The sequence below is a fragment of the Gossypium raimondii genome, chromosome 9 (assembly GCF_025698545.1).
Source record: "Gossypium raimondii isolate GPD5lz chromosome 9, ASM2569854v1, whole genome shotgun sequence".
In the NCBI taxonomy this organism is placed as follows: domain Eukaryota; kingdom Viridiplantae; phylum Streptophyta; class Magnoliopsida; order Malvales; family Malvaceae; genus Gossypium; species Gossypium raimondii.
This window is the reverse complement of record NC_068573.1, coordinates 38,774,724-38,784,367: the sequence shown is the minus strand read 5'-3', so window position 1 is coordinate 38,784,367 and position 9,644 is coordinate 38,774,724. Positions and strand designations below refer to the sequence as shown.

Here is a 9,644-nt window from a genome sequence, read left to right as displayed (position 1 = left end):
AAATATATAATTTAATAAAATTCTTAATAATTAATATTCTTATATGAATTGACTCAAATCATAATATATGAATTGGACCAAGCAAACATACATTGTATGGCTCAAGTAGAAGACAAGAATTTTATTTATTTTTTTAATTTGGAAAATAAATTTTGTTTACTAATTTGACTGTTTTTAAAAAGTAAAATTTATAAACCAAGAAATATATCATTTCTTAAAATTTTGAAATTCATATCGTAATTTGTTATTATTGTAACTTTCGAAATAATAAATTGGAAATCTGTTGACATAACTTTGACTTCTTATAAAGCATTCAAGGATGACTTTTTTTGGGTTTGAGAGATCAAATTATTTGTTTGATTTAAAGAAATGCATTGCCTAAAACATTATATTCGGTGTTGGATTCAATTTTATTTAATTAAAAAAACTTGGGAAATGAGTTTAGCTAGTTTAAGCTATTCCATGGCTGCTTATGAATCTTCTATATGCTAAAGCTTATAGATTTGTACTATGCCATAAACAGCTCATGGTTTTGCTCTTCAGAATTGGAGACAAATGTGTCCTTTTTAAACTTTAATTGATTTTTTAAGTTATACATTATAATAAATGGTAAGGCTTCTAGGATTGAATTTCTTTGACTGGACTACCACAAAGATATACATACATTACATGGTACTATTACAAACAGGGTGGGGAGAGAAAGAGGAACCATTACTCTCTTCTTTTTTTTTTTTTGTAGAAATCATTGCCCCACACACCACTAGTAGACAATTCCCATTATCTGATCCTATAAATTGGGCATCAGAATGAACACCCAAACAATGAGGCTCAAAGGAACCAATACTAGAATATGAGTTATTCATTCTATGTTTAACATTCAAGAATTAAGTCAACCTGAATCGAAGCAAAAAGAATTACAGCTTCTCCACAGGAAAACCGGTAACAGGACTTATCTCCGATGCCAGTGACCGTAGCTCATCCACTTCTTCGTTGCTTAGTCTCCAGCCAAGGGCACCTACAAATTCCTTAGCTTGTGCAGCATTTTTGGCTCCTGGGATTGGCACAACATTCTCCTGTGCTATTAACCAGTTGAGCACCACCTGTAGTAAAAAAAGCTCATTTCATAAAAGATCTCAGCACATTTTAAAATACCCCATCGAGTAGTTGCAACTCGAGATGAAAAAGTATGAGAAGAAAACAGCCTGTTTCCACCTATTTGTGACAACTTCCAGATGTGTATCTAAAAGTTACAGGGGAGATGATACATAGATACCAAATTAGGATAATGCCATCAAAGAGGACTTAAAGCACTTGCGAAGCTTTGTGGTTTTTTCTCATCTCATTGTGATCTTAGTGCATGACTGCATATGCTGTTTGGTCGAGGAATGGGTCATGGAAATCAAATATACTTTAAAGAAGACAACTTCTGTACCAATTATTTCACCAACTTGAGCCAAGATTTTCCCAACTGGTGTAGGCCATGATTATGAGGTTGTTGTAGACGGACTAGTGTCCATGGTTGTAATTAAGCTGAGTCACATATTGTGCAATGAAAAGAAAACGCCATCAAACCTAATGCCTAAAGATGTTGGTGTCCAATGGGCAGCACATGAAATATCGAGTTTCTAATGCACTTGTCTTTTTGCTAAGTGCTGTTAATATGACCATAATATTGAAGCAGCAGATCTATCAACAGATTTAAGCATATATATATATATACAAGCAAAAGAACAAGAACAAACCTGTGTTGGAGTTTTCCCATAGTTCCCTCCTATTTCCTTAATTCTGATAAGGAGAGGTTGGAGCTGTATATTTAAAAAAACCTTAGCAATCAAGTCTGAAATTAAAATTGAGATACGAAATACTCAAGAGACATACCTTAGTTAAAAACTCCGGAGTGTAAATCCGGCCTCTAGGTCCAGATGGCGGATTTTCTGGTTTATATTTCCCGGTAAGGGCACCTGAAACAAAGATATGGCACCCTACTTGTGTTAAAAAGAATATATATGCCAGACTCAGTTTATGCATTTGACATTAGTTCTTGTTTCCAAACTCTGATTATTTGACTTTGTGTACTACATTCCACCTTCGGTGAGATTTTAAAGTAACACCGTTGTCCTCAATGAAATTCAAGACACATACCTTCCCAGTAGAGTTTCAGAATTTTCAGCACCTAAGGCGAGCTGTGAAAAAGGAATCATCAACGGTATTCTTCCATAAATAAAGTAAATAAATTGATTTATAGATGATCTCGTGTTTTACCGGAGAGCCATAAACTTCAGTTGTATCGAAAAACGTAATTCCGCAATCAAGACTTCCATTGAAAGCAGCCTTAGCAGCCTTCAATTTCTGATCTGCTTCCACAGCAAGTACAAATCAATCAGATATGCAGAAAGCATAAGCAACAAATGCAGACCAAGAGCTCCACATAGAACATTCTCAACACATTGTGGCAGTTGTACAAATCAAATCTAACACTAAACCTAGTAATTAGAAGAAAACAATAAATCAATAGTTCTAATCCAAGAACCTGCCAGTATACAAGGGATACAAATATATAAACTTAATTAGAGAGAAAAAAAGAGTAAAATAATCCAAAATCTAGATATCAAACAACCTTTTAACTTTTGAACCATACAAACACGTTACACAAGCAAGAAAACGCTGAATTACATTAAAATATTGGGGGGGAAGAGAAGAAGAAAAAACCCATTATTCTGTTATTTTCATTTTATGAAATTACTTACACAAAACACCATAAAAATAAGCAAAAAATCAAAGAAAAATGAGCTGAAAAATGTAAAAGTTTACCATCCCATTGAAAGTTGTTCCAGTAACTGGTGTCACCCCAAGACCATGCTCCGATTCCGAGCCTTGTCACTTTGAGCTCCGATCCTCCTAACTTCAATTTGTCTTCTGTATCTGTTTTGAGAGCAGCGGTAGTGGCAAAATCCTCGGAAGCAACCGCTCTTATTCGGTTGGGTTTCTTGCAACTCAAAACTGAGAAACAGGCACTTCTGACATTCATGGCCATTGATGATATTCCTTTGGAACTCAAGGGCAAATTCTGTACAAGCAATTCCTAACACAAATAAGATTTTATTTTACTTTTCAAAACAAAATATAATTATTTATTTTTGCTGAAAAAATTTTATATCCAGTGGAAAGTAAAGTATCCACAGAAAAATTTCAAGACACGTACGTAGTTTAGCAAGCATCCACAGGAATGTTAAATACAGATAGCCATTAAAACTCAGTACAGAGAGAAGAAGAGAGTTAGAACAATTACAAGATAATTGAGAACAAAAGAGAGTTAGAAACCTTTACCTTTAAGTAGCAGTAACACCAATTGAGAGCAATGGAAGGAGTGACACAGAGAAAAAGAAAAGAAAAAGTTCGACTGGTTGGCAAATCGAAAGAGTGACTGGTTGTAAAGAAAAAGAAAAGAAAAGGTTGAGAGACAGAGGAAGAGGCGAAGGAATGGGGAAGCCAATCGGGAGGCGAAGGTAGAACGAAGGTAGAACGAAGGAAGAGGCGACGAAATGGGAAGCCAATTGGGAGGGTAAAACAGGGAGGGTAAACGATGTAGCACCTAATCTGAGCAGAAGGGCTGTATTACAAATTGGCGGTTTTCACCGATTAGATCTGTATTGTATTACACCCGTATTAGAAACACATTCAACCAAACGATGGAATAAAGATGTATTAGGTGGGGCCCACCGATTAGGGGTGTATTGGCATAGCCAATACACCCAACCAAACATAGTGTTAGGGTCTGTTTGATTGCCAGTAAAATATTTTCCGTAAAATGATTTCTAGAAAATGTTTTACTTTTCTGTAAAATGATTTATCAAAAATATTTTCGGTGTTTGATTGAATCATGTAAAATATTTTCTACCGCTTGCATTTTTGAAAATATTTTTAGAAAAGTTGTTTTTACATATATTAATATATATTAATAAATTTTATATTTTAAATTATTTTTATATATATTGCAATGATTTATTTATAATAATACTCAATTATTAAGTTACAATATTAATCGTTATAAATTGAAAAAACTAATATCAAATAAATTATTTGTAATTGTGTTAAAAAACAAGTATTGAATAATTAAAAAACAAGTTCTTGGAAAATCGATAAATGTAAGCGCTTTTCTACCTAAATGAAGGAAGGAATGAAAGAGGCGATAGAGAGGAGAGCATGGAAATTGAAAGGGTAAGACATTTTCCCTAAAATGTAACCCATTTTCCCTTGTTTTGGAGTTCATTTTCCAAATGGAAAATGTTTTCCGCCAATCAAACGCTGGAAAAGTTGGAAATGATTTTCCGGAAAATCAATTCCGTCAATCAAACAGACCCTTAGCCTTATTTTATTTTCATCACTTAGGTTCAAAAAATTGTATTTGATATTAAAATAAGGTAAGTTTTGTTTAATGCCTATGAACTTACTAAGCATTTTATATGTTTACCTTGTTTGTTTTCCTTTTTCCTTGTAAATCATCACCTTACAGAACACGTCAAGTCGGATCTTACTAAAGCTCACACTATCCTATCACCAAATTGGTAGCTTTTTGGTCATTTTGAACTTAAGGTTGTGGCATGTACATATAGGATGTTTAGATGTGTTTCTAATGTACAGGGGTTGTGGTGAATTGAAAAGCTTGGTATGTTATGTTACTTATGGTAATTAAGTATATTATGGATAATTTGGCAATTATGATGCCTAGTTGAAATGGATTATCTTGATTTACATGTTTGAAATATGTATGGCATATGAATTGGTATGAAATGAGGTAAGGATGGTAACATGCTTGAAAATGTGGCCAAATCTTTATAGTTGTTGATTATATTTAATGCTTATAAGCTTTAGATGTGCATATGTGTATATAAGTGTTTGAAATGGATGTGAATTGGTATGTTTTAAAGATCTTTAGCATAGGTAAACTTTGGTAATTGAATAGCTTGGTTTGTGCTTTGATTCATGGTCTGAAATGTTAAGTTTAGCTGGTGCATAGATAGTAATTGTCATAAGAAGATGTTAAATATGGATGTTGAGCTTGTTTAGTATCTTCTTAGCCTATTTTTGATTCAAATGATTTTGGTACTTGATGCATAAATTGATAGGTTTGGTTGGAAAGTATAAAATAGGTACCAAATGGATCATTTTTATCAAAAATAGGGGCCATGTTGCGACCTCGAATTTTAGACGTCGCGACGTTGCCATTAAAGTACGTGACATCGTGATGAGCTAAGACTTGTCATTGTGAAATGACATATTGAGATGGCCATGTTGTAATGAGCACTAGATGAAGTGGCGATATCAATCCGTACATTTTAAAAACTTTGCAATTTAGTTATATTTCATACTCGAGTTGGTAAAAGAGGTTTTGTAAGCTCAATTAAGGCTTGGATTTGTTTATTTAACATGAAATGAATGTGATTGTCAATGAATTGCATGTGTAAAAGATTAATTACTATGAATTTGATGGTAAATTGCTCCAGCAACGAATATAGCATTTTGTAGCTCAAACCGAGTGATCGAGTCAGGCAAAGGGTGTTATACCACTACTCTTACTTGTCCTCATTGTTACTGGTCTCAATTAGGATCCTCTTGATCCACACGAAAAGACTTTGGCACACTCACTTTGAACATCAGGTTAACCTTGGGTATTGTCTCTAACTCTGATTTGTAAGTCTCTCGGCTTACCCACTTCAAAACTTTGAAAGGACCCCTATGTTTTTGCCAAGCCAACGGTAAATAAAAATGTAAAACATAAGATAAGTATTTGAGATGTACCTCGCTCATAACATTTACTCTGTCCGACTGTCTAGTTTGCACCATTACTTTTCCCATAAAAGTTTGATGCATTGGAAAATCAGGTTTAGAAAACGCAGTGTAAAATATGTTTTAGGGAAAACTAGAGTTTTAATTTTTTTTCCAAAAACAAGAACTTGTATTTGATATCTAAAATAATAAACATTTAATCAAAATTATACATTTTCGATTCGTCTAAGATCAATGCTTCGACCAAGTAGTCTTCTTCACTATCCTCAAGCTCACGTCTACTAAGTGTGGGCTCGCTTCTAATCAGAAAATTTTTCATAAAAATTATCAGTGAGGTAATTTTGCAATTTCTCTAAACTTTGTAGTTAAGTTGTAAATATGAAAAATATCTCTAAAAATTTTTTAAAATAATTTCTTCAAAGAATTTTCTCTCTCAAGTATATGAAAAATAATGACATAAGGCTCACTTTATATAGAGAAAGTTTAGAGAGTTTAATTATAATTAAACTTAATCACTTTAATATTAAATTAATAAAATACTATCAAGATAAGTATTAAATGTAAAATAATATTATTTTTGAAATAGTTAATTTGAAATTAAATTATTCGGTAAAGTCTCAGTAGGAGTGTAATTCTTCCACTACTCAATCACCAAAGAACCACCGCTGTCGACCATCCGTCGACCATCGGAATGTCGTCGTCATAATCACTGGCACTGCCATACCCGATGGTGTCATCACAGGCTCGACACCCTCATGACACCTCGAGCTGGTTCGATTCAGCCAGTGACAGCCCAATAGGTCTGGTCCACCCATCGGTTGGACAGTCGACTCGGTTTCACATGTCAAGCCCGATACAACCAACTTTGGGTCTCGGTTTAGGTTTTTGGTTCTCAGTTCCAATTTTCAATCTCAAGTCTAACTTTCAAGTTCAATTAACCCATTGGGTCAATTGTCTAACTTGAAAATTAATTTCCAAAAATATCATATTTATTTTAATTATTTTGATTAATTTAATTTTACTTGATCAAAATTAATTTTCCCAAAAATCACTGAGATTTTTCAAAATTAATTTTTCAATAAAATTCTTTAATCAAATTCTCTAGTTGAACAATTCTCACGACTGTCCAATTTAATTCCACATAAAATAAATCGACTCCATTAAATTATTTCAAAGTCGTAGAATTTCTTTCTGATTCAAATACAGTCCGATCGAGCTTCTATTGAGTTAGTAGAGGGACCAATTGGACATATACAATTAGGCTCTAGTAATTGCAATTATGTCTAGAAGTATCGTCCGATAATTCGCAATTTACTTAACCACGGAGTCAGTCTACAAGAAGTACCGTGATTGAAAACTCATTATTGTATACCATTTACGAAAATAATTTATCCAATTGCTTTGTCTAATGACCTCGTCATATGTATGTTACCCTAATATGATATCATTGATTCCTTTGAGTTAAATATGTTCACTCAATACAATCCTAATTTATCTTATTGTCATCATTATGTCTTCTTAATGATTAATATGACCACTGTCAACAAATGACTGTGATAAATTGCTCATTCGAGAACGAGTAACCGGTCGTCACGTTCCATATTTATCAATTCACACAATGCCAATAAAAGAATATCGTTAGCTCTTTAATTGAGTTATGAATTCCATTGTTGTTAGTAAAGTCATGTCATACACAAGTCATACACCCAACATATTGGCTATGTGATTGATCATCTTTAGAGCATAAGCCTCCACTTATATCAGAGCATATGAGTTACATACGCATGGTCAGTGACTAACTCAGGATTTAGGTAAATCACACTATGAATGTCACAAGTGAATTAATTCACAAACGAATTCAGAATTAATTCATTTTGAGTCTAGTCCAATGTATCATTTTTCCAATGAATACATTTATATATCTATTCGTTGAGTCAACTGCTCTGACAGCCAAGACTAGCCATCTCCTCAATTGAAATTATAAACGACATAATAATTCTTTTAAATATTTGAATAGAACACTCACTTTGATTCTTTTACGGGACAACAGACTTGTTTAGATTATCTACTAAAGTAAGTTATCTTTCTCGTAATGTAAACATTCTTAAAGTGCCACTTATCGTCAATTTGAACTTAGATAATCAATGAGCTAATATTTGCTTGTCACAATTTTGTTATGCATGCAAAACATAAAAGACAAAAACACAAAAGACATAATAGTGAAATGTGAAATTAACTTTATTTATTCATTTATCATTCAAATACATAGAAAATAATTACATGTTTACTACAATATGGGCATATTTTCCAACATGATGCACAACCCACCTCTCTCATAGGTGGTAACCCCACTAATGACTCAACAGTATTCATATCACTTTTTTGTACCTCTAACATTTCCAATAGGGTATCCTTAGCACTCTGATATACCAAGTCAATATTCTCACCACATAGAACATCCTCGGCTAGTTGGATTGACGACAGTACCTTGGTTCCACATTTTTTATCATGACTCATTGGCACCACGCACTGTTGTTGACAAGTATCCAGGATACATAAATAATAGGTAAAATGAACCAAAAGAGTATTAATTCGGTCAAGGAAGTTCAAGCCAAAAACAAAATCGTAATCATCTAAGTGAATTACCTCGAAGTCTTCCTTGTCTTTCCACTTGCTAATTTATAGCTCAACTCATTGTGCTACTCCCACAATTGGGACCTCTTTGGAATTTACTGTATTAATCCTCTTGGTCAATTTGCTAACTGAGAGACCAAGTTTACCCACGGATTTCTCTTATATGAACAAATCAAATGCCCTTGTATCAACAATGGCACTCTTCCTACGGTCTACAATGTTGATGTCCACAAAGATCAACCATTTTTGCTTACGATCCCTCTTCGTCTTAGCAGAATTGAATATAATTATCCAAGCTTCAATACCTTATTCTCAACAGACTTCATTTCTTCTTTATTGGTTGCGAATATATTGGATCGCACTAAACAGTCTCACATTCTACCATATGAGCTTCGTGCAAAATTTTCTGTATAAGTTCTAGATTCTTCAGTACACAAACTTTGCCTCTGAATAACAAATAATCATCAGGTCCTATCTGAAATTCTAAATCAGAAGTCGACTCACATTGTACCCATTTAGCTTGCAACTCATTATCATTTTTCTCAGCTTCACAAATCTACTGTAGAAATGTTGGTTTAGCTTTTAACTCAGCTAAAATTGAGCCATCATCAGATAATGACAATCGGGTATTCATTGCCCGCAAGGCAAATAGAGATTTTCTACTCAGAGCATCCGCAACTACATTTGCTTTTCCCGGATGATAATCAATAACCAAGTCATAATCCTTCAACAGTTCAAGCCATTTACACTGTCTCAGATTCAAATCTTTTTGTGACATCAGATACTTTAAACTCTTATGATCGGTAAATATATGACATTTTTCACCGAACAAATAGTGTCACCAAATTTTCAGTGCAAAAACAATAGTTTTTAACTCTAAGTCATGTATCAGATAGTTCTTTTCATGTGGCTTTAACTGTCTAGAAGCATAGGCTATTACTTTACCTTCCTGTATTAAAACACAGCCTAAACCATTCAATGACGCATCACTGAAAATCATAAATTCTTTACCCTATTCAAGCTGAACCGGAACTGGTGCTTTAGTCAACAGGGCTTTCCACTGGTCAAAACTTAGCTGACATTTATCAAACCATTCAAATTTCACATCTTTCTATAATAGCCATGTCATCGGCGAAGCTATCATCAAAAACCCTTTTACAAATCTCTGATAATAACCAGCTAATCCCAGAAAACTTTTGACTTCAGATACATTTCTCGGTGGT

General features: G+C 33.6%; 1 non-coding gene across 1 annotated transcript; it reads right to left on the bottom strand.

Annotated features, from left to right (window-relative positions):
• Nucleotides 1-607: 607 nt before the first annotated feature.
• Nucleotides 608-3,589, bottom strand: LOC105797690 (uncharacterized oxidoreductase At1g06690, chloroplastic). The gene is made up of 7 exons (XR_008188612.1): nt 3,328-3,589; nt 2,812-3,067; nt 2,263-2,354; nt 2,143-2,183; nt 1,879-1,961; nt 1,743-1,805; nt 608-1,100 (listed from the first exon to the last, which is right to left on the bottom strand). It is a non-coding gene; the product is annotated as an uncharacterized oxidoreductase At1g06690, chloroplastic (transcript).
• Between the last annotated feature and the right edge of the window lie 6,055 nt (nt 3,590-9,644).